This window comes from Corvus hawaiiensis, chromosome 3 (genome assembly GCF_020740725.1).
Source record: "Corvus hawaiiensis isolate bCorHaw1 chromosome 3, bCorHaw1.pri.cur, whole genome shotgun sequence".
Lineage (NCBI taxonomy): Eukaryota > Metazoa > Chordata > Aves > Passeriformes > Corvidae > Corvus > Corvus hawaiiensis.
In genome coordinates this window covers 39,375,194-39,391,884 of record NC_063215.1, presented here as the reverse complement: position 1 = coordinate 39,391,884, position 16,691 = coordinate 39,375,194, and positions in this window count along the sequence as shown.

Genomic DNA, 16,691 nt, shown 5'->3' with positions numbered 1-16,691 from the left:
CAAAATTGCATAGCAGCATGGAAAGAAATAGCTTAGTTGAAGGTTTACTATCATGTAACAGGAAATTTATTTGTGTTCTTATTTGTCCTTGTAAAATAGAGAACTTTTATTTAGCCTATCTCAGTGAAGGAGGAACAGATGATGAAGAGTACTGTCAGTCTCTGAATCCATCTATATTTTCTTCCTTTTCAAAATTCATTCCTTTCATCTTTTATGCTGCTTACCCTTTTGCCTACTTAGGATAATGTTATGACTCTGCAAAAAGATAATCAAAACCAGTCTACTTTTTTTAGTTCTTAGTGATCGTCCAGTCTTACTTTTTTCAAATTCCCTTCCTTAATTTTATGTCTTGTTGTAATCTCAACCTTTATCAAGGTCCTTACCCTGTCGAGGTTAAATTTTTCAAATGCCTTATCTTCCCACAAGGATGATGTTCATGTTTCATAGATTAGGCACCTTCACAGTCAATGAGCTTTTATTTTTCTCAGTAACCATTAGAAATAAATAGGTACCTGTAGAGGCTGACAGATTCCACTCATGGGCAATATTTTTCACTATTACTCACTTCAGAAAAATAATAGGTATTGTTACTTACTTGCATCTGTCCACAACAAGTATTAATAGACATTCTGCATTTCTTTCATGATGGGTATCATACATTAACAAAGCTACATATATAATGTATCAAGTCTTATATTATAGTTTGTTAACAAAGGACCATGACTTCCCAGGGATCACTCTGAAAATAATCTGATTTTTACAGATCAGCTATTTAGGCTTTTGACAAATCCTTCAGGCCTTTCATATACTGGTTTGTCAGTGCCTGAACTGGCTTTTTATCACACTTGGGAAATTGATCAAAACTTTGCTAAATACTAAAAAGATACTTGCAGGGGCCATTCTATAATTCTGTTGGGAAATGTGAGAATGAACAGTGTTTGCAAAAGAAAAATGTTAACTGAACATAAGAAAGTGAAGCGTTCAAATCACAGTTTACTAATGGTCAGTCTCAGCTGACATGACAATTCTGGTTAGTTAGTTTAGGGTCTAATCTATCAAGCAATGTTAGAAATCGTCAAGTGCATAGTTGCAGACTTAAATAAATATTTACTTATTATTCTGATCTATGATATACAACTGGTCCATAGAAATAGAGTGATGGCTCAGTTCTTTACAACACATTCAAAGAAAAACTAAGCAGTAGATTGCAAACAGAAATTTCCTTTAGGAAATGCTGTGAAAATGTTGTGAAATAGTTTATTCAGCACGGAATTAATTGATAAATATTCATTTTTCCCCATTTCCTTTAGAATAAAATCTGCTTGTAGGAATTATTTTACCTTTATACTCAAGAGTCAATGGACAAAATACAGGAATGACCCCAAGAAAGGAAAACAAAACTGGACTTTGCAAAGATAAGAATCATAATGCATAATTTGTTGATTTATGCTTTCATATTGGCCCAAAATATCTTCAAAGTGTCCAGTGTCAGAAAAAGCTGAATGCATTTTTCGTGTTAATTTCTCCAGTTGTAGGAATAAAACATTCTCTTGAGACAGAAGAAAAATTAATCAGAACTAAAAATTCACTTTTCTGAATTAGTATTTTAAGTACACGGCTGACAAAAGCTGAGAAGAAACAGTTCTATCAACATATCTGATTTTTTAAAAGATACTTGAAGATGTCAATGTTACCTAGCATTTTTTCCTTTATCCTACACTTTAGTTCCTGAGAAAAGGCATTTTTAATATTTCTGCTGCCAGTACTCCACACTAGGTATTATGTGGTGCTATATGGTGCTTGTAGCTCAGATTGCCTTTCTGAGGTACTTCTGCCATGAAGCACACACAAATTTGAAACATTAACTCAGTCATAAGACTCCAGATGTAGCACAGTTGAAGAGTGAATCTTCATTCTATAATTTTTTTCTTAGAGTAGGGCAATCCATTCTCTGGAGATCTGGACAGTTCTCGTGGTATTGCTTGTAAGGATTTACAAGTGTTAGAGGTGAATTAATGGTGAATTTCAAATTATTGATTGTGTTTAAAGTAGCCGGCATGATAATCTGTGGGGTTTTTTTATTTTTTCTTCCAGCAGCAAAACAAACAAAACAAGTTGCTAGTTTTACATTACATCTGTTTGTCTCAAGTTAAGGTTTCAGTTGTAAAACAGCCTACTTGCTCTCAGAGGGATTCCTGCTGTGGGCAGGAAGGAAAGAAAACCTTGATGAGTTGAAGCCAAGTTGCTGTTAATTTGCTCAAAGATGCAGAGATAAACTGTGGTTCAAATGCTTGACTTCTTTTCAAGTGAATATTTCATCACAACTTATATGATCTTTAAAAATACTATTGAAATATTGTCCCTTTATAAGTAGAAATAATTATATGCTATGTTTATGTGATCATTACTCCCTTTACCACACATTTCAAATTCTTCAAGATGCTTTCAAGCTGTTTACTTCATCTGTTCAGACAGTGGATGATATATGAGATTCTTAAAACTAAAATTGGTGGAATTCTCTGATTTCTTTTCCCTGAAAGAAATGCCGTTTTGTGAAACTATTATCCAAATTTATTCAAAAAACATTAAATTTTATTTAAATTCCTTAACCAAATATAAATTACAAGACTAAAGAATGAGACTATGTTTGTTTTCAGCAGTACTACACCAAGGCAGGATTATAACCACGTCAGAAGAGAGGGGAAATTTCCTGCTAAAATAGATTCCACTGGTGTTTTCTCTCCTAATGTTAATCGTGTGTCCCACTAATATGGAAGTTTTACATTTTTTCATCTTAGTACCTTGGGAGAGTTATTTCCTCAGTCTTCTCATGTCAATTTCTCCAAGAAGCCAAAAGGTCCCAGGCATTATACCTGTATTCTTGCTTCATGTCTTCCAGAGCCTCAGACTTGATGAATGTGCACTGGGCTGTTTTCTTGGAGGCACAAAACTGGCTTGACACACTCTGTGCCAGATCAGCTGTGTGGTGCTAATGCCTTGTGGGGTTAAAAATCAGACTGGAGGCTAGTTGCGCTTGCCTGGTCCGTTGCGCACGGTCCACATATGGCTTTCCGAGCCCGTCCTTCAGGGGCACTGTCCCTGCCAGCCCATCTCTGTGACTACAATACCTCACTTGTGGATTTGCTCATGGTTCTAATGCTTCAGAGTCTTGAATGCTTCTTCAGATAAATAAAATCATGCAATATATTTTAATTTCATCATATTCTTCCATTTTATTTTTTTCATGACTTAGTGAAAAGAAAGGGGAAAGAAAGAAGGTATTTATAATAAGCACATCAGTTTTGATCAGCTGTACTTAGTTTAACACAAGATGCTGATTTTCGTTTACTGGTTAGTTAGATAAGCAAAATCAATAAATCAATTTTTTTCATTTAATTTTCAATGCCACATAAGGGGAATATTGTAGGCAGACTTATAGACTCTCAATTTAAGTGTTTCAATTACTGATGAAAAGGAGCTTATGACAGCAAAAAGACCATAAACACATATATACTATGTGGAAATAATATTTAGGTGTGAAAAATGATCTTATATTGTATAACTGCCAGTTCTTTTTCAGAGGTTACCTGTAAACTGAATGAGGCCAAACGCAGCCAAAATGATAATGTGCATCAAAATAATCAAAAGTTGTATAATACTTATACATCAAGGAAGCAAAATAGGTCTGGCAATTTTTTAAATTTTACAATTCTTAAAATTCTTACTTGTGTCAGATCTCTTATATGGTGATACATATTTATATTGGCCATATACTATGTTGCAATATATTTGCATTGCTAGATTATTTCTGTGATTAGCATCTAGTGGCAATAACTGGAGATCTTTAATAGACATTTAGGTGAAGTATATATCTGCTTTAATATCAGAAAAAATTCCTTTAGCGTTCATTTTTTCTGGTGAAGAACCTGTGATTCTAAATAGTATTTGCTCATTATGGTTGTAAGTGCAAGCACAAAACAGACTGAAAGCTCCAAAATACTACAATAACAGAAGCAAAAATATCCACCATGGGACGGGATCAATGAACCATATAATATCTAATATCTCAACAAGATTTGCCAAAAATTTTATACTTAGTCAGAGGAAAGGAAAAGGTCACAGATCCCTTGACTCTTGCATACTCTGTTCCTATTTTTACCCTAATCCTGACTAGCATTTTGTCCTGAACTACAATTTATAAAATTACCATTTATTCTTGCCAGTGTTCTTGACAAAATAAGGAAACTCAGAATTTCCCCCTTTCAGGTTATCAGGGACAGTATGTCAGCAAAGCCTTCTGGCAGCAATCCAGCAGGTCTTCCCACAAGACCTTCCCTTCTGGCTGACTCTATACTGCCACTGATTTGTGCAAGGAAAAACACATGTCCTACTTTACTTCCTTGAATGTCATGCAATGAAAAAATTCTTCATACTGCTATATATGATAACTTTTCTGACTGACAAGAAGAGTAACTTTTCTGACTGACAGCAGCTAAAATCACAGAGATGCTCAGTTTCAAAATGTGGAATACTTTGGGTTGTTGAAATAGAATTGATCAAGCTAATCTTCCAACTCCTTCTTCCATGGAAGTGAATAAAGTATCCTCCTTGACACAGTATCTTATTATCAATTTTACAGGTGCATGGTTCATGTGGGTTAGGCTTCACTTCAAGTACCTCTATATTAAATGTCTATTAACTCCATTATATGCATATAAGGAAGAATTTGGCTATATGATAGACTTCAGCACCTGCTGTTTTGAAGGACAGCACCTCAGACAATAAGGAAGATTAAAATAAGCCTTGTGATGGGTAATAAATGAGTCAAAGACAAGAAAATTTTTCTACAGAACAATTTTCCTGAAATTTCCTTTGCTTTAAGTTTTTGTTGGCAATGCAAACAGCTGGATGAACCTTTCTAAGGTTTTGTCAATTTAAATTATATTGTGTGCTGCTCTGCAAACAAAGGAAACATTAAGAATCCTTCTCTATTCTTATGAGGAATCTAGTTGCCTTTCAGGAAGCATAAATTAGCTGAGACACAAAAGTTACTTTAAAGCAATATTCATCTCACTTGAATAACACACAGCCAAAAAAGTTACAGAAATTGTCCACCTCAGCATCCATAAAGAAAAACTATATTTGACTTGTACTTCTTTACTTACTGTAATTTTGCAAGGTAAAATGTGATGTTTAAATATCCAAGGGCAATAAATACATAATTATCATTATTTTCCTAAAGGATTACAAAATAGAAGAGAGAGAAATAAGTCCTTTGTGATAACAAAGGTAAAGGATAATGCACCTAATCGTAGGTAAACCAGAGTAAATTAAGTAAAGACTAATACAGGTGAAGATTAAAATAGCTAGATGAAAGTTGTGATTGGTAAGTGCTTAGGCACCTAATAATACTAGAGAATGTATTTCCTGTAATTCAGTAACCTGATATAATGTCTACTTTTTAAAAACCTCAAGGCAAAAATGGAGTATAAAAGCATTCATCAGTTTATTAACAATAAAGAAGCACCAGAATACCTAGCCTAATAATAACAGCTGTTCTTCAAAATTTCATATCAGAGCCAGGAGAAGAGTATGACATAATGACAAAATATGTGCATAGCTAAGTTATTAAAAATGAGGGAAAAAAAGAAAAAAACCCCAACACAATAAGATAAGAGAATGCGCTTGGAAGTCTGAACCACAATATCTCATCAGGAATCTATTATCATGAGTCCCCATGGAAAACATATAAACTAATAAAAGTGTAAAGACATCTGCTATAAGGTTTGTTAAAAATCTGATAGTGAAAAAACAATTTTCTACAAAAGTACTAGGTTTTGGATTTTTTAATTTTTTTTTTTTAAATATTTCTAAATATTACTAAAAGAACATTGGTTTTATTTACTTTTTGTATTCAGGTCTAGTATTTTTTTTTTTTTTTTTTTGTCTAATCTGTCTCCAAAATTACAAGACATATTATTTCTTGAACTGCAGTTTAAGTCTATTTCCCCATCAGTTTTTGGGATGTTTTTGATATTTCTAAAAGGTCTGTTAAAGAAGAAAGTTTTCATCTGGGCCCTTATGGTGTACAGTTTACTCATTACCAAGATCTCATTCTTGTATAAAACCCTCCTATCTTTTTCTGGAGGGACAAATTTGAGTTGCCTGAGACAGAGACCTCACCTAGCACATTATTCCTCTCAAATGAGAGCTCCTTGTTGGAGCATCAGCCATGAGATTTCCCTCCGTTGCCAAGTACAGCTGTCACAATGACAGGCCAGGAGTTTGATAAAAAGCTTAATAAAGTGGGAGCTGCAATACCTATATTAACTTTATTTTTAGGTAAGGTGAATACTCATTTTCTAGCTGTTGGATTCTCAAATACAGACACAAATTCAAGCAAGTTGTATTTGATCAAGATCCCTGTAAAACCCTAAATGATAGTGAAAATTATACTCTTGGAAACAGCATCATATTGTAGGGATTTATGTCATCTTATTTAGAATAAACTTCATAAAGAACACATACAGCAAAGGTGGACCAAACAAGTTATTTTCTTTAGGAGTTTTTCCCAAGCACGCACTTTTGTTCAGACAACTTCTGTTTTACTGTTTCTTACCAGAACCAAACTCCTGACAAATAACCTACTAAAGTTACTGGATCCAGTAGACAAATAGTCCAGAAAATGGAAAATGTACTAAATCTCTGAGGCTTTACATAGTCTTTTCTTCACCTGATATTGCAGGGAAAAGTCCAGATGCAGAAGCATTAAGGAGTTTCCATGGGTTTTTGTGTCATTGAAAAGCTGCCTAAAGTTGCTATTAAAACTAAAAACAAAACCAACAAAAAAACCCCAACAACAAAAAACAACAAAAATACAATCCAAGAAACCCTCCAAAAACCCAAACCAAAACCAAACCAAACAAATCCAAACCGCAACTACTTTCTAAGTACAGTTAAACTGTTCCATCATGTCAGTAAAGCTCTCTTACTGTGGTTACATATCTTTATTATGTCTGGCAAAGTACATCTTTCTCACAGAGAGCTGACAAAAATATGGTCCTGCCACTGTAGTCTACACAATAGGTTTTTGCTCCTACAGCTAAATCAGTCTCAAATCACACCACATCTATCCCAACTGACATGGATGTTCTGGCAGAAGTCTGCAGCATAATTATACCATCAAACAACAGAGTACCATTTTCCTTTATATTCCCAAATAGGCAAGTACATAAAGAAACTATGTAAAAAATTATAAATTAACAGATGTATGAGCAGATCTATGTAATATTGGTCATTACTGTAAACATGGTAAGACCTTGAGGTGGAAAATAATGTGATCTGAGAGACAAAGTGAGAAACACAGGTTAACCAATCATTTCTCAAAATGCAGGTGAAATTCTGTGTAATAGCCACATGCATAATTCAGTATTTTTCTTAAGAGTTAAATAACAGTTAATTGTTATTATAAAATCCCTGTGTTCATGTGTGGTGGAAGTGTATGAAACTTTATAAGAAGAAAATTTTCATAAAGCAAGTATCATTTTAAACTAGACATAGAAATCAACTAACACATCACAGAAGAATATTAGACAGAAAAATATAAGTATATCCTTCTGAGGGGACAAAATATAGCAGCGAAGGAATACCTTCAAATCTGTTACACCAAAAATGTCATTTCTCCAAAGCAAATTTTGTAAGTGAAGGAGACATCGAAGGCACACATCCAATCCTTTTGTCTGATATATGTAGTCGGACTCAGCAGTCCAAAATCAACAGACTGCATTAAATCCAAAAAACACAGTCATGAGAACAAAAATGTAATCTCTGGAGCTAAATCTAACACACAATTTTGAGAGTAGCAGTCTTGCTCAAATGAAAAAAAAGTTCTTGGATTTTTGTGTGGGAAGAGAACTTTATATCACTTCTGGTTTGTTTCTGTCCTAAACCTGTATATATAATGGCATTCCATTACAAGGATTCTGATGCAGGAGCCGTGCACTGATGCTCTGTTTAGATATTGCCAAGTATTATATTGTTTTACCATCTGTAACAATGCAATAAAGTCTGAATGTTTTTAACGGTCCATGCGTTTACATGCCAAATGCTTGATGTGAAGATAGAATTACATGTGCCCAAAGTCCTGAGCTGTGTGGGTCTGCTTATCATTTCATGCACACATATTGGGAAAATGTATTTTGCATGAGTTCTTGAAAAGATTTGCTATATATGTTTTGGGGTTTTCTCCTGTGCTTATTTGTCCCTTTCTCTTTTATAAATCTTAAAAAATTAGTGGTGAATTATTATGGCTAGACTAAGTTTTATACTCATCTGCCTTTGAGAGAAGGAAAAATTATTTGGTAACTCTCCTAGGAAGCAGAGATCCAAAAGAGCCACAATTCCTTCCTTTTGCCTGTGACAGCTCCCTCCCCATATTCTTCACCAGGCTTCACAAGCCCTGGAACTCCTCTAGCTCTGTCACCTCCTCTCAGGCAATACAGCCTATCCCAGAAATGAGCTGAAACCCGCTTGTCTCTCCAATGTTGACCACATCACATAGCTACGAGGAGTCAGGCTCGTAGACTTTGGCTGAGAAGCTACAATAGATACCTGCAAACATTCTGTACTCATTGCCAGCTGAGATGTAATGACTGGGACAATTAAAAAGTATTTATTTTGTTTTATCAGGTTTTATTTCAGGGAAATTTCTATTTGGATTTTTTTTTGGCGGGGGGAGGGCTGTGAGGGGTGGGAGATTGATAATTTAGAAACAGAACTCTCCATCATGCAAAAAGTTCTACAACTCTGGCTGCCTCTTATATTTGATAAGGGAAAATCATGTGGGGAAGCTGGAGTCCTGAACATAAGATCTGATCATTTATATTCTTGTTAACTGAATCCCTGGCTTTGATTTGGATTTTTAAAAATATTTGCAAACCTAATCTTTTGTAAAGATGGTGCTGGCTCCAAATTTTTCAGACAAATACTAGCTGCTGTTTTGGGGCCTTGCATACAATAGTCAGTCTCTGGAACTCTTCTAGTTAATAGGAGAAACAGAGACATTGATTTTACATAACTTTCTTTATGGCACAGGAAAGGTTTATAATTTTATATTTTAATCTGCTTGCATCAGAATTCATTATTACTTTCTTACTTCCACTCAAAAACTTACTAATAACCAAAAAGCTTTCCTCATAGAAGTTCTATATGAATATCTGATTTTACTAAATCCAGAAGAATTTCACATTTACTGTAGTATATGCTTAGTAATATGCTTATACAGAGCTCCTAAGGCTATTTCAGGTAGACTTTGCATCAGCTAACAGTATGTCAATTGAGAAATCCCTCCGTTAAGGTCATAGGTCTCAAATTAGTTCATTTGAGGCCAGCACAGTGTAAAGTATTTGAATTAAGATGACCTCAGTTACAGTTTTCTGTGTTAAAGCTTTTTTAGTTAATGTTCCCTAGGTCTTTTTCTTCCCTGCAGGACACAAACTGCCTCTATTTAAAGTCAGTAGAAATTGCTGATATTCTGCAGGGAGAAATAAGGTCTTGAGATTAAGAAGCCTGCATTAACAACACCTCAGTTAAGATGCTTTTCTTTCAGAAATACCTGTTAAAAACAGCTTCTAAAGTGATTTAGGAGCATCAAGTGCCAGACCCTGTATTTGTAGTAACTCCTAAGAGGTAGGTAAAGCAGTCCAACAGCTGAGATTTAACAGTGGGGAGACTTATTTTGTTTTCGCTTTCTTCTTTTTAACTTAACATTGCTACTGATAAGACAAAGGACAGAATATGGAACTAAAATAGGTATGAATTTATAACGTTCTGTCACAAATTGTGTGTAACCTCCCATTGACTGAGATTACCAGATGCAGTGTCCCAAAATGATGTCCAAGGGAATTACCTTCATGAGATAGATCGGTCTTGACTACTCCTCCATTCTCACTTCTTGGATGCACCTGGCTGTAATCAGCTGGTGGTTTGTTTCAGTTGTAGAGCTACGACCCTTGATGAGCTCAGTTGTTCTGACGGGAGAATAGAGGTGTAAATGCTGCTTGTTACCTTCAGCATAAGCTGGGTGTAGTCACTTGGCTTTCGTTTACCATGACCTATGAAAATAAATATGCAAATAAAGGAATGACCACATTAGTTCATTAGGCCAGTATTTCAAACTCAGTGAGTTTGTTGTAGGCATAATATTAAGTGTTCTAAAGAGAAGAACAAGCACATGTGTAAGTCTTTTACTTCATAGTCCAGTTAGGCCCTTCCTACACAAGGAAGATAGGTTATGCCTTAAATTTGTTAAAGGATATCTATTTATTTTTAATCACTTTGCATTATCTACAAAGACAATTTGAATCTGCTAAAAGCATAAAAATATTACTCAAAAAAGGCTTGTTTAAAATAATTTCTGTTAAGAATGGTTATAATTTAGACTCTTGCTCCTCAGGCAATGCTACTGTTTTTGAGGTGCTGAGTTTCAGGTTGCCTGGCTTTTAATTGCAGCAAGAGGTATAGAACTTAAGTATAAAAATAAGTATGAATTCAAGTTTGTCCTATAGTTATAATTGTGGTGTAGCTGAGTAACAGGGCTGTGCCTGTGTGCACACCTGATGCACTCAAGTCATTAACTCCTTGGGTGATCCAGAAACTCCCCATGTATACATCTGCATAGAGGAGATAATGGAGTAATTTAGACAATAGACTGACTTGAGACAGTGATTGACCGAACTTCTAACCACCCTTTCAATTAAGGATTTGACTAATTGGTGCAGAAGCTCTCCTAGTGGAAATTTGAGACTGCCCTGAAGATTTCCCCCAGGAAACCCCGCAGTGCCTAGACCAATTTCTGTGCTTAAATATGTTGATTAACAACCTGGGTGGAGAAATGTGCTATCTCAGAGACTCTCAGGAGGTTCCTGCCATAAAATTGATCAAATTGTACATATAAAAGTCCAATGGGGCAGTCTTTTGTAGACAATTAAGAGAATTAGGAGATGTTTTGTCTTGAAATAATCTGTTGCAGTGCAGCTTGCATATGATGGGGTTGTCACACAGAAGCAGTGCCAGATGAACTGCAAGAACTGAGCAGAGCAGTGGGTTGAGGAGTGTGAGACAATCCGGCTGAAGACATTGCTGCAAGGACCCTTGCTGTGGGGATGCCCATCTCTGTCTGGAGAGCCACCTTTTGTTTGAGATATGATTTCCCACATAAGACTTATCCTGTGCCAAGATCCTAGGAAATAAGATTTTAGCAAATGCTCCATCTGTGAGTGTCTTTGCAACATAATCATCAAAAAGTTGGTTGCCTAGTCTAAACTCAGGGGAAGCAGTGTCACCTCGACAACATGATATACACCAGCTACTTTTTAGGCAGTTAAAAACATGTAATTCTTCTCTAAAAGTAAGAGTGCTGTACTAATCATACTGAGACGCAGATGTGCTTAGGGCACCCAGGTTCGCCATTCACACTCAACAGCAGTGCTCTCTCCTGCATCCTGTGATGCAGCTGTGATTACACAGCTGCAAAGGCTCTTTTCCTTACCATCACTCTTTTCTTCTTCCCTCAACTCTGTCTAGATTCCAGAAAAATACCTCACCCAATAATTTTCATTCAAATAGCATTAATTTAAAGCAAATACAAAACATGAAGAGTAATTTAGAGTGGAAAAGCATGGAAACTACTCCACCGGGTTAGCTAATTAATCCTGCAAAATAAAGCAGAAATTAAATGGAGAAAATGATAGCCACTCAGTAAAAAAGAGAACATTCATTTGAAGCTTGACCTTTTTAAACTGCTACTGCTGTTTGTAGCATCCTAAGTTACCTAGTCCTGTCAATGCCATATCCTCCTTTGTGTGGGCATAACTTCACAGTGGCAGAACCAAGAGTTATTCAAATGAAAACTTCCACAGCAGAAGGAAACAGTTATTTTTCAGCTCCATCAGTTCTCCAGTGTGGCTCATTGCACAGAGCTGAAGTGATAGCAGGTGTGAGAGGTAAGCTTTTTTCTGGCAGTGTTAGCATATGATAGCTTAAAGTACTTATAAACACCAGCATCTCATACCCAATGTGTTTCTTTATAGACAAACCAAGGAATCATTACAGAGTCTTTAAAAGTCTCTTTAATATCATATAATACAGCAAGAGGGATTTATTTAGCAGTTGAGAACTATATCTGTAAAACTGAGTGATTTAACAGGTTCTTAACCAAAGTATGAATATTCTTAAAAATAGAAAAAAAATTGTTTAGATGAAATCCACAAAAAGGCTGTATTTACTCCTTTCCTTCTTACGTTTTTTCACAGAATTAGAATATCCTGAGTTGGAAGACACCCACAAGGATCGTTAAGTCCAGCTCCTGGCCCAACACAAGACCATCTCCAAGTCACATATGTGCCTAAGAACACCTTCCAAAAGCTTCTTGAATTCTGTCAGGCTTGGTGTCCTGTCCACTTCCCTGAGGACCCTGTTCCAGTGACCAGCCACCCTGTGGATGAAGAACCCAAATAAAAGCCAGGAAATCTATGTACCAAATGATTCAGAGTAGATTTCTCTAAGGTCATAGAAAGTATCTCTGTGTAAGCCTATACTAATTGTGTAAAGCTTAGAGAAAACAATAATATCTTCCGTAACAATTTTGTGCTCTAGAATGAGACACAAGAATTTCAGATAAAATGCTTACCAAAATACTCAGATATAGAGAAAGCATCTTTAGTTCTTGATGTATGCTATGTATCTCTCATAAAAATAATCAACAGATGTCATATTCACAAGCAACACAGAGGTGCTCAAAGCCACTGTCCAAGAATGATCATCGTTAGCCATGACTCTGTTCTCTGAGATTCAGACTGATGACAAATGATTTATTGTCCATAAAGCTCAACAAGGCCAAGTGCAAGGTTCTGCAAGTGAGTTGGGACAATCCTAAGCACAAACACAGGTTGAGTGGAGAACGGATTGAGAGCAGCCCTGCTGAGAAGGACTTGGGGATGCACGTAGATGAGAGGCTGAACATGACCCAGCAATGTGCACTTGCAGCACAGAAAGCCAATATCCTGGGCTGCATCCAAAGCAGCGTGGTCAGCAGGGCAAGGAAGGGGATTCTGCCCCTCTGCTCCACTCTGGAGAGACACCACCTGCAGTGCTGCATCCAGCTCTGGGGTCCTCAGCACAGGAAAGACATCAACCTGTCTGAGTGAGTCTAGAGGAGGGCCACCAAGATGATTAGAGGGATGGAGCACCTTTCTTATGAGGAAAGACTAAGAGAATTGGGATTCCTACAAGAAACATGGAGACAGACAATTTACAGGAGCATATATGCATAGCAGGACAAGTGGGAATGGCTTCAAACTGAAAGAGAGCCGATTTAAATTAGATACTAGGAAGAAATTCTTTACTGTGAGGGTGGTGAGGTGCTGGAACAGGTTGCATAGAGAAGCTGTGGGTGTCCCACCCCTGTAAGTGTTCAAGGCCAGGCTGGATGGGGCTCTGAGCAAACTGGTCTAGTGGAAGTGTCCCTGCCCAAGGTGGTGGGTTGAAATGACATAATCTTTAAGGTCCCTTCCAACCAGCACCATTCTATGATTCTACGATCAGTTTCAGTGATTTGTCCTCACTCATTGACCCAAAATCTTCATTGCAAAAGCAAGTCAGTGTGTTTCCTTGTGTACTACGCATGTTGAAAGATGCTCCTGTTAAAATCCTCAAAGCTAGCACTGAAATTACAAAAATATCCATAGTTAAGAGACACCGACACTAAGAAAATGTCAGAAAATTTATTCTCACTATAGATTCTCTGTGATTTATTACCAAATGATAGTAATAAATATCTCAAGATTAAGGTATAGTTCCAACAATGAAAGGCAAGGAGAAAAAGTAAAAACATCATTATGCTATGTATTACAATTTTGTTTACCCACTTTTTGCCTACTCACATTTGTCAATGCAACACTTTGTTCCTTCTACGTCCCATGACTTAATTTAAATTTGAAGATACATCACCTTGCACTGAAATCTTATGATATCTAGCATGGTAAACAAGGTCAGCAACTGCTTTTGTTACATGGCTAAGAAGCTTCTAAGAGCTATTTAGAGGTGAAATCGAATTAAAATCAATAAAAAAAATTCTATTTACTTCACCATGAACTTATATTAAAAGGCTGATGTTATTGATTCAGAAGATAATGCTTTTACCTCTAAATCAGAATTCATCTGATGTCATACTGGGATTCTGAATTTAGTATTTTGGGAAAGTGTGGAGCTGCATTAGCTTTGAAAATCTAAGTGGTATCATCAGATAACCTTTCAGAAACACAAACTTGTCCTCTGTCTAAATAAAATTTAAATCTAGTAACCTGAACATTTATACCTATCAAAATCCAAAAAGCATTTCTTATAGAAGGGTTTCTATAAAGACTATAATTCTAATTTCAAGTAGGTTAATTATATTATATAACTAAATTCTGTGTTGTTTTTTTTCCCCATATGCATGATATTCTCTGCTTTCCATTAAAAATTAATCTCTTTTAGTATATTTTGATCAGTTCTGCTCTATAAGAGGGAGACCAGGGAAGGTTCTCATACAAAAGAAAACTGTTTAAAAGGTAGTAAAAAAGCAAAAAAAAAAAAAAACAAACCATTAGATGTTGAAGTATATGGTATCTATAAATGGAATCTTAGTGAAATCTTTCTTTGGGCCAAAGAAAACTTAACAAAAGATCCATAAAGAAAGATTGATAGGATAGTGAGTTGTCAATGTCTGCAATGAAACAGAGTTATCTGGTAAAAACGAAAACCAGCTGTGAGGACTGAAGAAGTCTCATGCAATCAAATACCTGAGACACCAATGACAAACAGAAGTCAGTGAAGATAAATGTAAATCGAAGCACACTATCAAAAACAATCAGATTTTCATAGATGGAATCAGAGCAGCCTGTTAATGCAGTGGCATGAGTCCTTGGGATTACACAGATAGTTATATGAATAACTCAGTGACAGTCGAAAAAAGTAAATAGAGTGTTAGGAAAGGAATAGAGAGCAAGCCAGAATTTTTCTATGCCAACAAGAATTTTTTTATGCCACTGTATCAATTCAACTTCTCCCCAGATCCCAGATCTTGAATAACGTGTTGATTTTTCACAGATTGCTTTGATTTCATGATTTCAGAAATAATATAATAGAACTGGAAACAGGCAAATGTTAACATCACTTTCTAAAAAGCACAAAGGGATCTACAGGTCAGTCAGTCTCTCTCTGATCCCCAAGAGAACTCTCCAGGGAGCAAGTTCCCCTAGAAACATTTCTGGTGACTTGGAATAACTCATATGTATTTGCCAAAGGTAACCTATTCTTGATAAACCTGATTTACGTCTATGATGAGTTTCCTAGATCTGTGGATGTGGTGGACAGTGCTTATTTTGAATTTAGCAAGGCTTTGAGTCTAATCTGCCACAGTGTCTTTGTTGGGGCATTATGGTCCAGATGAATGGACTACTAGATAAGTAAAAAATTGGATGCATGATCATGCTCGAAATTTGGTGGTTCATAATATACCAGGAGACTGGTTGAGCTCCTCAGAGGCTAAACAGGGAATTTATCATGCTTACTATCTTTATCAATGACCTGTAGGACTAGATGAAGTGTGTCTTCATCAAGTTTGTAGGTAACTTTGAGATGGGGCATGCAGTTGATATGCTTGAGGATAGGGCTGAAGTTGAGAGGCATCTAGAAAGGCTGGAGAAGTGGGATAACAAGATCCTTGTGAAATCCAACAATGTGTCGCGGGTTCGGTTTGTAACCGGGCAGAAACACCAATTTAGTGTAGTGGTTTGGTCTAAAATACTCATTACTGTTTATCTTCTGTGAGATAAGAATTAGGAGAAATGCAAAGCAGGCACCAAACTTGAAAGAATATAAAGAAGTTTATTAACAGACCTAAAAGAAGAGAAAAAAAAAAAATTATACCACCTTCAGAACTCTCCTCCTCCCCCCACCTTCCTCCCTTCTCCCACTGACAATGTGAAAAGACAACCCTTAAGATGTTCAGTCTGTTTACCACTGCCATAATAACCTTGTTCAGTCCATTTAGAAAGAGAAGTCTCTTCTTGCTCATGCTATGAAAACAGTATCACAACGAGACAGCCGCCCACTTCCAAATATTGTTCAGTCCATTTAGGAAGAGGAGTCTCTCTGCCTGCATGTGAGTCCCTTCCCCCTACTTGCAGCTTGTTCAAGGTCACACACAGATAGCAATTGGTTTTCCCGCATTCGAGGGTCCACTCTTGAAGTTTTTTGGGGTACAATTTTAAGGTTGAGCCGTTCCGAAACAAAAACAGAGGCCCTTCTCCTTCCCTGGGAGCAAAGGGTCTTCATCATCTTCATTGTTAGGACTATCTCTGGGAGCATCTCTAGGAACTGAGGTTTTCTCCTTTCCCGTTTGGAGCAAAAGTCCTCATCTGGTTCATCTCTAGGGACTGAGGTTTTCTCCTTTCCCGTTTGGAGCAAAAGTCCTCATCTGGTCCATCTCTCCCTGTCCAAACTTCTCATGAAATTACAGCTGCGTCAGCATCTGCCTATCTCAGCGCAGGTGCTTTTGCTTACGAGTTGAACACTCCACCCCCCATATCTTCATGGAATTCCAACGGGATACTCTGCTATATCATAGCTTCACAACAGAATTTCAGCTT